Raw genomic sequence first — 11,262 nt, forward strand, 5'->3', positions numbered from 1 at the left:
CTCTAGAAAGCTGACAGTATTTAAAATGAAGCTGGTGGGAAAGAAAAGGATTGGATGATTTTTCAACCATATGAAGAGCTATTATACAAAGTAGAAGTGGCTGCCTGAACAACACCCCTGGTATCTGCCCAGCTCCTTCCCCCTTCTGTGTCAATGGTTCCAATCCACAAAAATGACCACCACACCCATGTTTGAAGGACTTAACCACCCGCCTCCTTGGCCTCAGTTGATGGGACCAAAGGAAACATCTAATCCAAGCTAGGCATTCAGAGTCTCTCTTCTGGAAATTTGAACTTGGTCCAGAAGAGTCGAAAGCTTAGTGGTGACTTACCCACCAAGCAGAAGTGACCACGAAACGACTGCTGGAGCAGAGCACCCCTGCCAACCCGCACTGGCCTGTGACCAGCGGGAAGCAACGTGCCTTGCGTTAGGCCCCCAGGACTCGGGGATGTTTGCCGCAGCATTTGCCCTGCTTGAGAATATAGTAAGCCAGACTGTCTCACCTTTAAATATTTCAAATCCTTCAAAAGCTTCTATTTGTTAGTGAAAGTAAGATTTTTGAAAAGTCTAACATTTAGACGACCTGAAAGATGCATCAGAGGGAAAGGGAATTTGGGAACAGGGAAGAAACAGAATATAAGATATGACTGAGAGGAAGATTACAAAAAATAAATCAAAATAACTAACTGCATTAATCATGTCTGTCTATAGCCTGTGTCTCTAATGCTTTGGCATCTGGCATCTTTCTGACCCTGGGGAGCCTGGCCCTTCCAGGGCTAACTAGTTTCTAGAGATGGAGAAGCCCAGGCAGTCAGCACCCCTGTGTAAACTGAGGCGTCCAGACCCCACAGGGTAACTACCTGCTCTTCACCTGCCCTTATCGCTCAAGGGCCAGGGACAGACAACTGGAGATGACCCCGGTGCCCCGTAGCCCACAGAAACCACTCCCATGCGTCACCCTAAGCCCGCCCCCACCCCACACCTTCCTCCCCTGGAGCCAGCACTAAGGCTCCCATCCTGTCCTCCCTTCCTCGCTCTGCCGCGACGCCCTGGTGCTTTTCCTCAGAGCCCACGCAGCCCAGCACGGCACATGCGCCCCTGCTCTCCTAACTGCGGAGAGCAACCTCTCTCTTCAGTGGCAGTGCCCCGACCTGTGCATCCTCACAGTGCCTAAGTAATAATAAACTTTATCCTGAAACCCCAATCAGGTATGATGAGTGAGAAGGAAACCTGACCTTCACCCTCTCCACCTGCCCACTGTCGTTAGTGGTCACTCAGAATCTTGAACACACTCAGCTGTCTCCTGCCTCAGTCCTTCTTTTTGCTTGAAATTTTCTTTTTTAGCATTACTACAAGCAAAGCTAGTGAAGGTGATGGAATGCCAACTGAGGTATTTAAAATCCTAAAAGATGATGCTGTTAAAGTGCTGCACTCAATATGTCAGCAAATTTGGAAATCTCAGCAATGGCTACAGGACTGGAAAAGGTCAGTTTTCATTCCAACCCCAAGGAAGGGCAATGCCAAAGAATGTTCAAACTACTGTATAATTGCGCTCACTTCACATGCTAGCAAGTGAAAGTGTTAGTCATTCAGCTGTGTCTGACTCTTTGGACCCCATGGGCTATAACCCAACGGGCTCCTCTGTTCATGGAATTCTCTAGGCAAGAATACTGGAGTGGGTTGTCATTCTCTTCTCCGGGGGACCCTCCCAAAACAGGGATCAAACTCAGGTCTCCTGCATTGCAGGCAGATTCTTTACCATCTGAGCCACCAGGGAAGCACTACACGACTTGCTAGCAAAGTTATACTCAAAATCCTTCAGGCTAGGCCTCAGCAGTATGTGAACTGAGAACTTTCAGATGTAAAAGTGGGGTTGTGGAAAAGGCAGAGGAACCAGAGTTCAAATTGCCAACATTTGTTGGATCATAGAAAAAGCAAGAGAGTTCCAGAAAAATGTCTACTTCTGCTTCATTGACTATGCTAAAGCCTTTGACTGTGTGGATCACAACAAACTATGGAAAATTCTTAGAGATGGGAGTAACACACCACCCTACCTGTCTCCCCAGAAACCTGTATGCAGGTCAAGAAGCAACATGTTCCAGATATGGAACAATGGACTGGTTCCAAATTGGGAAAGGCTGTATATTGTCACCCTGCTTATTTAACTTCTCTGCAGAGTACATCATGTGAAATGTCAGGCTGGATGAAACACAAGCTGGAATCAAGATTTCTGGGAGAAATATCAATCTGAGATATGCAAATGATACCACTCTAATGGCAGAAAGCGAAGAGGAACTAAAGAGCCTCTTAATGAGGGTGAAAGAATAGAGTGAAAAGCTGGCTTGAAACTCAACATTCAAATAACTATGATCATGGTATCCAGTCCCATCTCTTCATGGCAAATAGAAGAGGGAAAATTGGAAGCAGTGACAGATTTTTTTCCACTGGAATCCAAAATCACTCTGAATCATGACTCCAACAATGAAATTAAAAGACGCTTGCTCCTTGGAGGGAAAGCTATGACAAATCTAGACAGCATTTTAAAAAACAGAGGCATCACTTTACCGACAAAAGTCCCTATAGTCTAAGCTACGGTTTTTCCAGTCGTCGTGTACAGTGTGAGAGCTGATCCACAAAGAAGGCTGAGCTCCAAAGAATTGATGCTTTCAAACTGTGATGCTGGAGAAGACTCTTGAGAGTTTTTTGAAGAGCAAGGAGACCAAACCAGTCCATCCTAAAGGAATCAACCCTGAATATTCATTGGAAGGACTGATGCTCAAGCTGAAGCTCCAATATTTTGGCCATCTGATGTGATGAGCCGACTCATTGGAAAAGATTCTGATTCTGGGAAAGATTGAAGGCAAAAGGATGAAGCAGAGGATGAGATGGGTAGATAGCATCTTCGACTCAATGGACATGAGTTTGAGCAAACTCCGGGAAACAGTGGAGGACAAAGAAGCCTAGTGTCCTGCAGCCCATGGGGTCACAGAGAGTCAGACATGACTTAGCAACTGAACAACAACCAATAGCTGATTGACAACGTTGTGTTAGTGTCAGGTAGAAAGCAAAGTGATCCAGTTATACATGTATCTACTCTTTTTCAGACTGATTTCCCATATAGGTTATCACAGAATACTGAGCGGACCTCCCTGTGCACAGAGGTCTTTGTGGTTATCTGCTTGGCCTTTTCTTACCCTCTCTCTTCACATGGCTAACTCTCTCCTGGCTGTCCTCCAGTGTCTGTTCATGTATCACTTTTATAAAAGGCTTTCCTTGACTCCTCAAGCCTCATTATTGTTTTTCACAGTTCCCTGAACTTTTTCTGTCACAGTATTAACCATAAATCACTCTTGAAGCTGTGATTACAAATATCTGTAGCTATTAGTTTACTCACAGTCAGTCTGTCCCCCTGGGTGGTTAGTGTCATGAAGTTAGAGTCACTCTTTTATACCGAGTCCCCAGCTTCATACTTGACACTAGCCTAGCAAATACTCCATAAATACTTGCTGAGGGGATGAATGAATTCCCAGACTTCTAACCTGAAACCCTGGAGAAATGACACACACTACCTGAGCCAGTATTCACATGTTGAAGAAATAGCAATATTTGTAGAATCAAATAATTAAAGGCTTAGGGAATAAGAGTGAGTGAGTCAGGGAAGGTCAGTGGTCAGGTGCCATGTCCAGGGCACAAGAGCGGTCAGCTCCTTCCTTTGTCTCCTGGGGCTTGTGCCCCAAACTGGCAGGCGAACCGCCTGCCAGCATGATACTCCCACTGAAAGAAGAAAGATGGCTTTTAGATACTGATCTTCCTAAATCCAAGAAGGCCAAAAACTAGTCCAGGCAGGATGGAGTGACCTTAGGCGCTTCAGGCCTGTAGGTGAGCAACTCTCCCCCTTGGCAATGACCAAGACTCCACGTTAAAGCCTCTCCTGGTTCAGGCTGTCAAGCTCAGGGCACCAGCTCGTGGGTCTCCACAGCCTGTGGGCTCCCAGGCTTTGACCAGCACTTTGACCTGAAAGTCCGTTCTCTCTCACTAGAGAGCCCGTGTCCCCTCTTAGGAAGCCTCATCCCGCTCTGACCAGGGAGACTGGGGCTAGTCTTACTCCCAATATCCAATTACAAAAGGACTTCTTTCTTCCACAGCTGGCCTATTTTTCATAATAGAGAAAACCTGCTCAGCAAATATGTGGGCAAAATATGCTCTTTGCAGAAGCAAAGGAGGAAAGAAAAAGCTAGTTTAGATTTTCCTAGAATATTTCACGTCTTATAAAATGTTCGCTGAAATCAGCATGTCACATCCCAGATGCAAATGTTTTTGGAGAACAGTTTTTACAAATTTGTAGCGTCATAGTCCAGTCTTTCAAATTGACATTTTTTCATAACTGTCCTCTGCATGCTTGCATGCTTAGTCGTTCAGTCATGCCTGACTCTTAGTGACCCGTGGTCTGTAGCCCACCAGGCTCCTCTATACATGGGATTGTTCAGGAAAGAATACTGGAGTGGGTTGCCATTTTCCTCCTCCAGGGGATCTTTCCAATGTAGGAATCAAACCCATGTCTCCTGTGTCTCCTGCATTGCAGATGGATTCTATATCCACTGAGCCATTGGGTAAGCCTCAACTGTCCTCTGATCATTGTTCAAAGGGAACTGAGTCATTTCCCCAGTATATTAACGTGGCTTCAATAATGTGGAGAAGGGGAATGGCAGAATAGATCTACAGAAATAACATGCTGAGAAAGTTGACACAGTGCCAGTCAGTGAATATTGGTGTTTTGAAGTAACAACTACTTAAAGGGATGAAGAGATACCACTAGCCCCACTGTCAGGCACCATCTAAATATCGCACTCTCTCTCAGATGGCTGTCAAATGAGAGTGGAAGGCTCACAAAGCTGAACCTAAAATTCTTAGCTAAGGACAATTAGGTAAGTTAATACGTGTGATTTATCTCTCTCCATGGAGAGCAAAATGAATTTGAAAATCTCTTTGTAACCCAGAGAGTTGGCTCAGGTTCAAACTGCTCCCACCATCTGTTCCCAGTATTAATTTGCCGAGTGACCTGCTGCTGTGTGTTCCCAGCCAGCTCTGCAGTCACAAGTCAAAGTCATGTGGATCTACATTTGGACACATTTGGTCAAAGCCTGTGACATACATGTTATATGATTTGGTTATGCCACTCAACAAGATTCTATATAATCCAAGATTTTATGCATATTCCTCACATGAAAGGTATGGTCTCATTCTGACCATTGGCATCTGTAATAGATTCAATTCTTTTTTTGGTTAAATTCAAAATTCCCAAGCAAAGTTGAGTGGCATGCTATGTTCACTAGTGTTACTGCACCTCTGGTCTTTTCTTTAAACTCACTATTCTCTAAGGATTTCAGAAATGATCTCATCACACTCACTAGCTAGGGCTACAAATACATCCAGAGAGAGCGTTTGTTTGTTTGTTTGTTTTTTAAAGCTTAAATAGAGGTTTCCCTTGCTAGAGTAAATCCTTTGAGTTATACAGAAATCTGTTGCCAGAGGTCTCTAGGCCATGTCAAGAGAAAAACCCCAAGATTCTTTAAATTACCACTTGAAAATTTTAGGATCCTAAATTATATATATATATATATATATGTTTTTGAGTCCTCCCCATCAAATTCATATATTGAGCCCTAACCCCAATATGGTGGTAATAGGAGGTGGGGCTTTTGGAAAGTGATTAGGTTTAGCTGAGGTCATGAGGGTGGAACCCCCAGGATTGTATTTGTGACCTTGTATGAGGAAGAAGAGACATCAGTGAAGAAACACCATGTGAAGATACTGTGCAACCAGTCAAGAAGAGAGCCTTCCCCAAGAACCAAATCAGACAGGACCTTGATCTTAGACTTTCCAGCCTCTAAAACTGTTGAGAAATAAATATCCGCTGTTCAAGCCAAATAAAAAAATATATATAGTTGATTTATAATGCTGTGTTAATTTCTGCTATACAGCAGTGATTCGGTTATACATATACAGACATTCCTTGCCATATTCTTTTCTGTTATGGTTTATCACAGGATATTGAATGGTTCCTTAATGTGACGCTGTAGGACTTTGCTGTTTATCTGTTCTGTATATAACAACATCTGCTGAACCCGCCTCCCACTCTCCCTCCCCCACCGCTTGGCAACCACCAGTCTGCTCTCTCTGTCTGCGAGTCTGTTTGGTAGATAAGTTCATTTGTTTCGTACTTTAGATGCCACATCTAAACCACATTTTAAGACATAATTTTGGTAGCCCTGTGAAACACTTTCTCACACAGACCACATAGAGAGAATTTCTGTTTTGTCTGCAGCAGGAGCAAATGTGAATTTATGCCATTTCAGTCATTTTTGCTATTTATCATTGGTTTCCTCAACATTTATCTGGTGCTCAAAATATACCAGAAATAATTTTGCCCTGAATAAGTCTCAATTATAACTTTGTCATTTATTTCACTACACTTTTTCTCTTCCTTCAAAGTTATTCACTGATGGGGAATTATTAAGCATTTTTCAAATTCCTAACACTAGGTGTGGTATGAAACAGAGCCTTGAAATTTGACAAGCCCTAAAACTCATTACAATACATTCAGGGCAGAGAAGACTTCCACCCTCAACCAGCATCACCTCTGGATGTAAGGCTAGTTTCCCAGCAAAGTGGGAGAGATTGTGGATACCCTGGCTCCATGCGATCAAGGAATTATGTCCAGAGATGTCAGCCAGACAGGCAGGAGCACGTGAGGACAGCAGTGGCTGAAGCTAGCAGGGGAGGGGATTGCAGGAGTGTTCCCTTGGTAGGCGTCTGCCCAGCGTAACAGAGCAGCACCCTGGGGGGGCTTCCCAGAGCAGAACATCCCCCACACACACACACCCCACCTCTTGTCTGTAGAAAAACGTTAGCCTCCAAATTCCAAAGAATGAATTTAATCAGAAAAGTGAGAAAATGCATAAAGGAAAACAAATAAGACAAAATAATAATAGTTTAGCCATTAAACAAAATCAAGGACCTTTCATTTCTCCTCAGGGCTTCCCAGGCAGCACAGTGGTGAAGAATCTGCCTGCCAATTCAGGAGGCAAGAGACGCGGGTTTGATCCTTGGGTTGGGAAGATCCCCTGGAATAGGAAATGGAAACCCACTCCAGTATTCTTGCTGGAAAATCCCATGGACAGAGGAGCCTGGGGGGCTACAGTCCATGGGGTCACAAAGAGTGGGACACAATTGAGCAATAGCACCCGTGCACTGCACGCAACGGCTGTAGATAATATTCTGAGCTGTATGCTTGAGCTGTTTTGCAGATACTGAAACCCCATCAAGTGGGAGATGTTAACAGCATGCTGCTCACAAGCACATAGACCCTCAGGCTGGTTGGAACCGAAAGGTTGATGCTGTTGACACCCAATTTACCACGCCACCAACCAATCAGAAGAATGTCCACGAGTTGACCACACACCCAAACCTTCCTCCTCACCTCCTCATCTTTAAAAACCTTTCCCTGAAAGCCTCCAGGGAGTTCGGGCCTTTTGAATACTCAAGCTGCCAGAACTTCTTGCCTGGGACCTGCAGTAAACACTTTCTTTCACCAAGACCTGCTGTCCCGACTGGCTTCACGCATATGAGTGAGCAGACCCCCGCCGGGCGGTGACCCCAGCACTCCCGCGGTGGTGAGCGCCCCCCAGCCTCTCCTCCCCATCCTCCCAGCACAGGCTCGATCCACAGAACAGGCTGAGTAGACGAACACCACCGCATCAGGCTTCACTGCGCTCCTGGTCTCTGAGCTGCTGCAACCCTGCCCTGCCTTCAGCTCCTGCCCTATTGCCAGAACAAGCGTCACTTAGGTGGGCAAGTTGTTGGTAGGATCCGAGCCAGAAGAGGAAGGAGTGGCTGCTTTTTCCTCCCTGGTGAAGCATGTCTCAGCTGTATCTAATGAGCATCCCAGGACACCCAGGCACAGCGAAGGTAGAATGGTATTATCTCAAGTTTCACAGACATTTTTTCTTTTGGCCTCTGGAGGAAAGAAAATCTATGATTTCCTACTGTTTGTCACTTGAAGAAGTAAGTTATACAGGAATAGAAGGAATAGATGCCTTCGGAATAGAGACCAAGAAAACTTAGGCTGAAATACACCTCTAGGCCCAAGACGGAGCAGCTCCTGCCAAAGGCCAGGTCAGCAAATCAAAACTTCAATAACTTTCTCTGTCCCATGGACAGAGGAGCTGGCAGGCTACAATCCATACGGTCACAAAGAGTCGGACAAGACTGAGTGACTAACACTATATGCTATAAGGATAAATAGACTTACAAGTTGTTTGATCCCTCGGAGCTCTGAGGTCCCAGCAGCTGTGCTAACCCAGGAACCTGGGCCACAGTCTCTCAGAGGAGAATCCAGGCAATAATGTGCAAAACTGAAACCACGGAGAGCAGGATGGAGAGAGTGAAAACGGAGCTTTCTTGCGATTTCTGGAGCTTACTTGGCTAACTGGTTACCAGGCCCAGGCAAAGTGAGCTTACAGGTGCGCTTTCAGAGAGGACCGATACAGCAGTCTGTAACAGGAGGTCAGCAGACTGGGCCTCGTGTGTGAGACTCGGGCTGTGCTCTCAGAAGGACTCACACGGTCTTGAAATCATTAATAATTTCCCCTTGAGCTTGTGCTTTGTAAGTGAGGTGTGAGGGCGCCCCGCACAGGTACTGAGCGCAGACAGGCAGGGTGCCTGCGTGCACAGGCGGGCTCAGGCCAGGAGCAAGGCCTGCGCAGGAAGCCAAGCCACCCCGCGCTGGGTGACCTGGCGGGCACCTGCGTGCCTCGGGGCAGGCAGCCGAGGGTGTGTGGGGTCCCAAGGTGATCAGAGACTGGCCCGGCAAAGGCTGGAGCAGCAGGGAGCGAGGAGGGCCTCCACTAGGGCCATGCTGGGAGGACCACTGCCCGTCCATCCTCAGTGGGTCCCGGGCGCTGCATCTGAACAGACATCTTATCAGCTCAGTGAGGCAGGAAACGCCCGAGCTCAGGCTGTAAACTCAGTAAATTTTGTCTTGGTAAACTTTTATTTTGTAGTGTATTACAAAATAAAGGAAATTATTATGCAATAAAAATATAGACTTAATAGACACTGCATTAAGCATTTTTAAGGGAGTTATTTCAATTCTTCAAGGAGTTTGGAATCTTTGGTTTTGAAAACTGCTGCAGGCTTACAAATAGAAATTAAGTGCAAAGATTGTTCTATTCAGTGGTAAAGAATGCTATTGGATTCACCAGGAAGTTTGCTTGGGTTTTTCTGTAAGACATTATGGAAAAACCAGAATGAAGTTTTTGGCCAACCCAGTGGCTTTGAATGAATGAATTATTAAGAAGGAAGATAACTTTAAAATTGCTTTTTTCCTTGAAATTGAAGATACAACAATGCATGTATAAATGGGTCTACTGAATTTTATGAAAATCATGAAGCCATTTTAGGTTCTTATAAGACCTCCACAGTTAAAGGAAATGTCAGAAGAAACATCAAAATGCCATCGTATGGAATACCATGGAGCCGTGAAAATGAATGAAATAATGCCATCTGCAGCAACATGGACCTAGAGATTATCACACTAAGTCAAATAAGTCAGGAAGAGAAAGACAGATGTCATGTGATATCATTTATTGGTGGAAACTAAAATATGACACAGATGAACATATCTCCAAAATAGAAACACACTCACAGACATAGAGAACAGACCTGCGGTTGCCGAGAGGGAGGGAGGGGGGCTGGACTCGGAGTTTGGGATGAGCAGATGCAAACTGTCACATGTAGGACAGATAGACAAGGTCCTGCTGCACAGCACAGGGAACCATATTCAGTACCCTGTGATAAACCATAATGAAAAGAATATGAAAAAGAATATATATATGTATATCTGAGTCACTTTACTGTACAACAGAAACACAACATTTTAAATCAACTATATTTTAATAAAAAAAATTTAATGTCATTATATACACTTTCACTGAAAATTAAATTTCCACTCGGGCTTACACGAAACATATTGGTATGAAGAATTAAATCTTTCTAGAAAAATTGTTCCACAAGAAGCATAAGATTTACATGTGTCACAATTTATATTTCAAAATAATTAATCAGAAACATATCACAACCTTGTCACAGCTTGTAAAATACTCATAAGAGCTTCAGTAACAGCTGCATCAGCAGACCTCAAAAATTTTAACTATAAAACAATCATGTGTGGTCTTGTATTTGCCAAGTGTGACTCATACTACTTTCTGTTATATCAGTTGAAAACGAAGTTGCTAAAAGTGTAAATTTGATGACCTAATAAATTAATTTGCAGAAATCCAATACAGAAGTCTTATGATCATTCAAGATATTATATTATCATGTTATTATTTATTGTAGTAATGAAAATTATGACATCAAAGACATTAATTTTCAGTTTGAAAGTTATGTTGTTACTTAGGTGTCACTATTTCCCAGCTCATCTTTAGTAATAAAGACATTAAGAAAAAGCATTACATTTTAGCTCCTTTAGTGACACTTTACCCCTACTTTTTGAACAAGGGGCTCCACAGTCTTACTTTGCACTGGTCCCTTCCGATCATATAGCCAGCCTGAAGATAGGACTAAACCAAAGAACTGGCTGTCTAACAATTTGCTTTTCTATATCACCCCAGAACTATGGGAGTAAATTTTTTTCTTTTGAAAAGAGGTGGAACAGGAAAGCTTTCACAGTGTCTGTAAAGTTACATCATAAGAACCTGCTCTGATTATTCATGAATTATTCCTAGTGACCTTATTCATATGTACGGTTAAAAAAGAAAACAAACTAATATTCAAAATATGGAAGAATAATTCATTGAGATAATTATGCTTAGGTTTCATCAGCCATTGTCACATTTAACTATTTTTATCCAAGAGTTTACTGAATGTCACCATGTCAAAGGCATGTGAAGTACAAAGAAAGATTTCTTGTTTTGCTTTTGTTTATTTCAGGGGTATTTTGTTTGCCACAAGGTGCAGCAGGCAGTATCTTAGTTCCCCAGTCAGGGATCAAACCTGTGTCCCCCTGTGTTGGAAACCAGACTCCTAACCATTGGACAAACAGGGAAGTCCCCAAAGTATAAAAAGTATTTAAAAGGATGTGGAGTTCAGGCTTTAGGATATGGCTTTGAGGCAGGAGACAGATGGACTCCAAGTTCAGTTCAGTTCAGTTCAGTCACTCAGTCATGTCCAACTCTTTGCGACCCCATGAATCGCAGCACG

Source organism: Bison bison, unplaced genomic scaffold (genome assembly GCF_000754665.1).
Source record: "Bison bison bison isolate TAMUID 2011002044 unplaced genomic scaffold, Bison_UMD1.0 scf7180017864270, whole genome shotgun sequence".
In the NCBI taxonomy this organism is placed as follows: Eukaryota; Metazoa; Chordata; class Mammalia; order Artiodactyla; family Bovidae; genus Bison; species Bison bison.